This window comes from Gossypium arboreum, chromosome 4, assembly GCF_025698485.1.
Source record: "Gossypium arboreum isolate Shixiya-1 chromosome 4, ASM2569848v2, whole genome shotgun sequence".
Lineage (NCBI taxonomy): Eukaryota > Viridiplantae > Streptophyta > Magnoliopsida > Malvales > Malvaceae > Gossypium > Gossypium arboreum.
In genome coordinates, this window is record NC_069073.1 from 115,763,296 (window position 1) to 115,772,626 (window position 9,331).

A 9,331-nucleotide genomic window follows, 5' to 3' on the forward strand; every position below is an offset into this window, starting at 1 on the left:
GGCGGCAGATGTCACACCTCACCAAAATTGCTTGCCCAACCCAAAGATTGGACAACATACATCGAACTTTCTCCAAGAATGTTCGATTCATACGCTCTGCCACTCCATTCGCTGCGGTGTATCCCTAATCGTGAAGTGTCGAACAATACCATACTCTTGGCACACATCAAGAACGGATCACTTCTATATTCGCCTCCATTGTCCGTTCTAAGCCGCTTGATTTTCTTGCCGGTCGGTTTTCGATCATAGTTTTCCATTTAAGAAAAACTCCAAGCACTTCATCCTTAGTTTTCATGGTATACACCCAAACTCTTCGAAAAGTCATCAACAAAGGTAACAAAGTAGTGTTTTCCTCTCAACGAAGGTGTTTTGAAGGCCCCCACATCTCGAGTGAACATATTCCAAAATACCTTTTGTATTATGGATAGCGATGCCAAATTTCACTCTCTTTTGCTTTCCTGAACACAATGCTCGCAAAATTTTAATTTGCAAGCCTTTGCACCTTTCAACAATCCTTGCTTTGCCGAATTTGCAAGGATTTTTTTGCATGTCCCAACTTCATATGCCACAACCGCATTGAGTCCAAGTCTTTGTTACTGGAAGTCGCAATGATCGCTCCAATAACTGTACTACCTTGGTAGTAATACAAGTTATTTTTCCTGATGCCCTTCAATATCACAAGTGCGCCAGATGTCACTTTCAAAACCCCATCTCTCATAGTAACAACTGAACCATTGGATTCCAAGGCTCCCAATGAGATGAGATTTTTCTTCAAACTGGGCACATACCGAACATCAGTCAGAACTCTGGTTGATCCATCTTGATTCTTTAATTGGATTGAACCTATCCCAACAGTTTTACAGGCATTATCATTGCCCATATAAACAACTCCTCCATTTAGTTCTACTAAATCAGAGAACCACTCCCGGTTAGGGGACATATGATAGGTACAACCCGAATCCAAAATCCACTCATCTGAATGGAATGACGATGATGATGCAACCAGTGATAGTTCAGAGTCACTAGTATCATGCTTTGCAACACAAGCATCTACAGCAGCTTTTCCCTTATTCTTCAGCTTTGGACAATTTTTCTTCCAGTGGCCTTTCTCATGACAAAAGGCACATTCATCTTTCCCGAGTCTGGACTTTGACTTTGATCTCCCCTTCTGAGTTTTCTTCCGAGTGTATGAACGACCTCGGACTACTAAAGCTTCTGTATCTCTGATTGAGTTTTTCTGTTTGTCCTTCTTTCTCTGTTCATAATCAGATAAGGCGCATGCACTTCGCCGAGATATATCACTCTTGCCATGAAGTAGAGTAGTTTCTAGGAACTCAAACTCCTCAAGAAGTGACCCCAACAGCATCAAAGCCAAATCTTCATCTTTGAATGTCTCATCCATATTTAGCAAATCAGTGACTAACTGATTAATTTTGGTGATGTGATCATTCATTGTGGTACCTGGGACATAAGTGAAGCGAAACAGTCTTTTCTTCAAGTGGAGCTTATTTTGACTATTTTTCTTCAAAAATTTTTCTTCAAGTGCCACCCACAACTTATTTGCAGAAGTCTCCTTTGAAAAAGCATACCTCTGCTCTCGAGAAAGGCATGATCGAATTATGCCACATGCCAACCGATTGATCGCCTTCCAATCTTTCTCCTGTACATCATCTGGTTTCTCTTCATCAATGGCAATGTCTAGACCCTGCTGAAAAAGGGCATCTAGAACCTCACTTTGCCACATACCAAAATGGCCCGTGCCATCAAAGATCTCCACGGCTAATCTTGCATTTGCAATTGTCGATCTTGTCCACATAGACGATGTTGAAGCTCCTACACCGACCGTTTTCTCCATAATCTTTCAATATACCTAAGGAAATCTTTTCTGATGTGGAAGATCAGTTTAAACTGTAACCACAGAGCATACTACGATTAACCTTCGGCTCTTGATACCACTTGTTGTTCCAATAGGGTCGGAAGCGTGTAAATTATTGTACTAAAAAATCACACAAAGTTCAATTCCCAGGGAAGAGAGGTGGATCACAAAGATCTCTTAAATACCAAGTCTTTCCTTAGTCAGAATATCCCTTTTATAGTAATTTAATAGCACAATTAAATACTACTATTATTCCCTCAAATATTGAAAGAAAAAATAGGACAAAAAAGAACACAAAAGTTTTAACGAGGTTCGGTAAATTATACCTACGTCCTCGGGCACTAACACCAGATGATAACTTTACTATCTCCAAAATATTACAAACAAATAGAATTCCTTAAGAATTCTCAAATGGGAGAAGAGAGAAAACTAAGAGAGAAAGATTGGTTGGGATGAATTGAAATGAGAAATGAGAAGGCCTATTTATAGTTGAGGTTCAAGGACCAAACAATAAATAGCCCATTATCTCAAGGACCAAAAAAAATTATCCCATGCCACTTTTTCAAAGTCAACTTTAGGGTGCTAAACTTGCACCACTTGGATTGTTTGCCATTAAAATTGTCTGCCATTAATCATAATGTTAACACTTGCACATTTATAAAAATTATATAAATTTGATATAAAATTATATTATTAGTTAATAAAGTATTAGAATGTTTTTGTCTTGGTTACCCAATTACAAAAATTATTAAAGATGATACTCAAATTTTTATAAATCAATCAAATATTCAACACTTCATGCATAACATATTTATGAATAAAATCTAGATAATCAAAATCAAAATAAACAGTTGAGTACAAATGAGACCCCCATGGAGTCTAGATGCACATAATGAAATTGCAAATACTAAAAATCTTTCTAAAATGTACAAGCCTCAATTAAAAATCGACCACCATGGAAAGATCTCTCTAATTAGTGACAATGGCACAAGCATCTCCCTCAATGGTGCCTCTGGTGTTGGAAAATTTTAGTGCCAAAACTAAGGCACTAACCTCTACCATATCTAGAACAAGTGCATCATGCACATTATGTGGTCATCCATCTACCACGAAGCCATCACAGTCGAACACTATAACACCTACACAACCAACTTTGTCCTCGAGCTTGCAATGGTTGCCGAGCTATCACCTAAGGTCGAGTGGGAATGATAGGAGGTCATTTGAGTGCAATAGAAGGTGGAGTACCTGAACATTGCTTCATAAAAAAAGTATTAACTTTTTTCCCATAAAAAAATGATTTTGGACAAAAATTTATACTCTTTTTCATTAATTAATTTATTTTAAATATTATTAATTTTTTTAATTTGCGCTTGTCATATGATATACTGAGAAACTGTCACGTGTCACTATCAAATTAGTCATCAGTGCCACATTAGCATAAACTAACGATGTTAGTGTAAAGGTACTAAATTTGACGACGGAATAAAAGTTTAAATATCAACTAAATATGAAAAATATTTAAGTATCAATAAAATACTTACAAATTTAGAAAATAAACTTGTAAAATTGATTAATTAGTCCAATAGAATGAACCGAAGAAGCAAATTATATGATAATGGATTGCGGGCCTAAGCAGAAATTGTATCATCCATGGTTATTGTTTTTGACTATCAAACTTTTTACATTTTAAACTTACCATTTACCATATTATTACGTTAAAAAGTAATTTAATTTAAAATAATATTATTCTTAAAAATTACGTTGAAAATACATTAAACATTTTGTATTTGTAAATCCTATTTTATATGCAGTAAAATTGACTCTAATTTTATTATCTTATTTTTACTATTATATTTGGAAAAATTAAATAGTTATGATTTTATTAAAACCAAAAAATAAGTTAAACATTTTTGTTTTTGAAAAGAATCTGTAAATAAAACATAATGTGGTTGTGATGTCATCATATGACATGTGACAACACATGATTAGTTGGATATCTCAATCGTTAGTTTTAAAGTTCAAAACATTAATGTGTAATATTAAAATTGAAATGAGATACAAAGAGCTTTAAGAATTAAAGGGGAAAAAAGATACGCTTTTAAGGGCTAAAGTATGCATTAAGCCAATTACAAATTATTAAAATATAAAAAGTATTCATCTTTTGCTAAATCAAAATACTTTATTAAAAATTAGTATTTAGTATAATCGATAATATATATTTTTATTTCACAAGTCACTTTAAAATTTTAAATGCCTCTTTTTCATAAATATTTATTTTTCATATTTTACTATACCTAAATAAAATACTTACCAACATTTAAATTTTATTTATGGAATCTAAAATGTGTACTTTACTTTTTCTTTTTATTAGAATTATGAAGTAGTAGGGAGATTATAACAAACCAGTGGAGAAGCAAAAGCATAGAAGGAGATTCTCTACTGACAAAAACCAGAATAAGAATATTCTATTATTAGGTTGGGGGAATGGCTATTCTATTCTATTAGTGATTCAATGGAATCACTATTTTTCTCCATCTCACTTGTAATAGCAATTTTTGTTATACCTAAATAGAAAAAAATTAATTTTGTTCTTGTTCTTGAAGTATTTATATGATGAAATAAATAATAAATTATATAATATTAAATAAATAAATAATTATTTATATTATATTAAATATAACTGTAAATAAATAAAAAGTATAATTTCATAAATTTAATAATAAATACTTTATCACTTATATTAATATATTCTAATAAAATTATTTTTTAATGATAGTAAAATGTTATTATTTTTAATATCTATTATTAATTATTTTATATTTGTTACATTTAATAAAATTTAAAATATCAGTATAAAAAACTTAATTTTAAATACCTATAATTATTATTTTGATAACCATATTTTAATAAATTTCAATATAATTTATGATAAAATTTAATAATGAAAAATTATTATTTTATCAAAGGGTAAAATTGTTGTTTTAAAATATATTCCTTCCAATCAAACTACATAAGAGTAAGATAAATGATTGTATGAAACTGTGATTCAACGTTACAAATCAAATTTTTTTCTTTTAATTTTTAATATTTTTAGTTCACAGAAACACTTTCCTAGGTTAGTTTTCCTCTCCCTCAATGTTAATCGGAATCGCCACTGTCTGCTATAATTGGTATGGCAGCCCAATGTGAATAGCTCTTTGCATGCCTTACATTAATGTCCATTATCAACAGCAATTATTGCTTTGCCGAAAAATAAGAAATGAATAGGAAAAAAAGATCAGTTAATAATATAAAGGAGAGGCGTATGAAAAGTCAGCATATTTAAATTTCAAGCCTTTACCCTGTTTTGTTGATATTAGTTCTCTATTTTCATTCTAAAATTTCAAAGATGAAGAGTTCTAAAGGGAAAACATTGATGATGAAATGGATATTACAAACGAAAAACAAAATGGTCACACCGTCAATGTAAGAGGGAAATCGTGGATTCAAGAACTAGGAAGTCAACCACATAACCAAAAGTGTGATGTCGGTAAAACATTGAATGAATTGTTTGGTTTATCTAATGATAGTTTATTAATAGAGGAGGAGGAGGAGAAAATCCCAGTTCAACTGATGATAGCTTTGTTTCTGCGGAGTTATGCCTTGTATTTTTTAATTTTTATTCTCTAAGTTAAATATTATTTTTAGTTTCTCATTTAAACTCTGATTAATGTAGGTTACTTTAATACTATTTGACCTACGAATTTAATTTATAAATAAGTCTAATGGCCTAAATTTAAAGTTATCGGAACAGTAATTTCGTAACCACAAATCCGATTTAAAGATAAATTATTTTAAAAAAAATTATTGCATGAATATTAATATAATAGGAAAATCGTATGAAAATATCGATAGAAAAATTTTACCGATTTAGTGGTTAGTTAGAAAAAGAAATTATTGAAGAAATTGGGTAAAAATAAGGTATTGAGATCTCGATCTCATAAAACCGAGTCGGAAATATTTTTATAAATATTTATGAAATGTTAGTGATGTGGTATTAAAATTTCGTTAGGAAATTTTAATGTTTGGGTAGTCAATTAAATGAAAAGAACTAAATTAGAAAAGGTGTAAAAGTTGCTAGAATGATTAAATAGCTTAAGTGTCTAATAAGAAAGGATTTAAAAGGCAATTAGACTCAAAATTTATTTGGGCTGGACGACTAGCTCATGAAATCAGCAGGAAAATTAATGATTTAAGGGTAAAATTAGAATATTGCATAATTAATTAAATAAAGATAGGACTAAATAGGAAATATCTAGATTTCTCTTCATTTTTCTTCATTCTCATCAGCCAAAACGCCATAGAAGGGGTTCTTTAAGCTAGTATTCCATAATTTTTGCACTAAATCCAGAAAATTCAAATATGAAGCTAGATTTTGAGCAAAGTTTTTAGATCGTTTAAAAACTGCAAAAATAATATTTTAGATCCCTTCTAGCCTTGGTTCCTGGACCGCTACACCTCCGGACAACCTTAGGGTCAGGCCTGCTGAAGGAAGCTTTTTGGAAAAAAAAAAAAAAAGATGAGTATTTGATAATATTGTGTGAATGCAGACGTGTTTAAAGCTTTCAAGGACCATAAGGGAAATTTCAAGGAATGCCTTTACAAGGATGTCAAAGGAATGTTGAGTTTGTATGAAGCTTCACGTCTTGCCTTCGAAGAAGAGTATGTAATGGATGAAGCCTTCTTGTTTACACGAATGAATCTCATGGATTTACAGGGTGTTAGTAATCTGGAAGAAAGTTTATTAGAACAGGTGATCCACGCATTGGAGCTCCCACTGCATCGAAGAATGGTCAGGCTAGAAGCTCGATAGTACATCGAAGCTTACAGCAAAAGTGCAGCTAGAAAATCAAACCTACTTGAATTGGCCAAACTGGATTTTAACATGGTGCAGTCAACGCTTCAAGAAGATCTTAAAGAGATGACAAGGTAAGACGATTGATTAAGAACATAAGCTTTTCAAAGCATTTTTCTTTTATCACTTGCAACTCTGACAACATCGCTTTCACTTGTTGATTAGATGGTGGATTGGTATGGGGCTATCGAGCAAGTTGAATTTCGCAAGGGATAGGCTCATGGAATGCTTCTTTTGGTCTGTTGGAATGGTCTCTGAACCTCAATTCAGGAATTGCCGAAAAAGTTTTACCAAAGTGGCTTCTTTCGCTACTATAATCGATGATGTTTACAATGTTTATGGCACTTTCGCTGAATTAGAGTTGTTCACTGAAGATGTTCAAAGGTTTGAATTCTTTTTATTAGAAATACACAAAACTCTCTTATTATTCAGTACTAATAACATTTTTAATATCTTGAATTTCAGATGGGATTTATGTGCCTTAAAAGATCTTCCCAAGTGTATGGAGCTATGCTTTCTTGCTCTGTACAACTCTGTAAATGAGATGGCGTATGAAACTCTTAGAGACCTTGGAGAAAACATCATTCCATACTTAACCAATGCTGCGTGGCAAAGAATCCATATTTAAATTATGATTGCAAACACTATAAAATTGCTACCTAAATGTGTGATTTTTTATTTTTATGTTTTCTCAGTGGGCAGATCTATGCAAAGCATTCTTGAAAGAAGCAGAGTGGGCACGTAGTAAACATGTTCCAACATTCCAAGACTATCTTGAAACTGCATGGGTGTCTTCGTCTGGACATATTTTTCTAGTCTATGCCTTTTTTTTTTACAGAGTTCAAACATCACTAGTGAAGCACTTGACAGCTTGGAACGGTACCATGACATCCTTCGTTGGCCGTCTACTATTTTCCGACTTTGTAATGATTTGGTTACTTCGAAGGTATATATTGATTATCACCATTAATACATCTTGTTAGAATTTCATTTGGCAACTTCTAATTCATGAAATATATATATATTTTTGGGTAATATAGGTTGAGTTGGAAAGAGGTGAAAGTGCAAACTCGATAATATGCTACATGAAGGAAGTTGGTTGCTCGGAGGCAACGGCTCGCCAACATATAAGTGATTTGATCGATAATTATTGGATGAAAATGAACAAATGCCGAATTGAAGGTTCTCCATTTGCGAAACATTTGGTAGAAACAGCTACTAATTTGGCTCGGATTTCCCAATGCATATACCAGCATGGAGATGCACATGGATGTCCAGATAATCTATCTAAGAATAGAATACAATCGTTGATTGTTGATCCTATTTCTATAAACTAGAAAGTAATTTCATTGATATACATTTGAGATTTTATTACCATAAGGTATAGTGTAATGATTGTTCATCTCATCTCTTAATCATGTGGTCAGATGTTCGATCTCCGTTCATGAGAATGGAGAATATTTCATAGCTAGTCGTTTACCTATTCAGAGAACATCAATGACTAAGAAATTAATCACTACTAGAGATGATAGATACCTTGATTCTGACAAAAATATAAAGTGAACTTCTTATTCACATTGTTTGGCCTTGTAAACTAATATTTGTTCAAATATTAGATTGCTTAATTTTGTGAGGTATAAAAGTTATTATAATTCAAACCTTAATAATTCTAAGCCTTTTTCTTTTAATTTAAAAAAAAAAACTCGATATTGGTTGCACACTTACAAAAATTATATAAATTTGGGATAAATTATATTGTTAGTTACTAAAGGATTAGAATGTTTCTGTCTTAGTTACTCAATTACAAAAATTATTGAAGGTGATACTCAAATTTTCATAAATCAATCAAGTGTTCAACACTTCATGCATAACATACTTATGAATAAAATCTAAATAATCAAAATCAAAATAATTGCAAATACTGAAAATCTCTCTGAAATGTACAAGCCTCAACTAAAAATTTACCACCATGGAAAGATCTCTCTAATTAGACACAATGGCACAAGCATCTCCCTCAATGGTGCCTTTGGAGTTGGAAAATTTTAGTGCCAAAACTAAGGCACTAACCTCTACCATATCTAGAACAAGTGCATCATGCACATTATGTGCACATCCATCTACTACGAAGCCATCACAGTCGAACACTATAACACCTACACAACCAACTTTGTCCTCGAGCTTGCAATCAACATCAACGTTGAGTTTGATAGCATGTCCACTGGGTGGTTGCCGAGCTATCACCTTAGGTCGAGGGGGAATGATAGGAGGTCATTGGAGTGCAATAGAAGGTGGAGTAGCTGAACACTGCTTCATAAAAAAAGTAATAACTTTTTTCCATAAAAAATGAATTTGGACAAAAATTTATACTTTTTTATTAATTTATTTATTTTTAACTATTATTAATTTTTTTAATTTGTGTTTGTCATATGACATACTGAGAAATTGTAACTTGTCACTATCGATTGATTATCGTTGTCGATAACATAAACTAACGATGTTAGTGTAAAGGTACTAAATTTGAAGATGGAATAAAAGTTTAAATACCAACTAAATATATAAAA

General features: G+C 32.1%; 1 pseudogene; it reads left to right on the forward strand.

Moving 5' to 3' along the window:
- Positions 1 to 6,452: 6,452 nt before the first annotated feature.
- On the forward strand, positions 6,453 to 8,264 carry LOC108459043 (probable terpene synthase 12; annotated as a pseudogene).
- Positions 8,265 to 9,331: the final 1,067 nt, after the last annotated feature.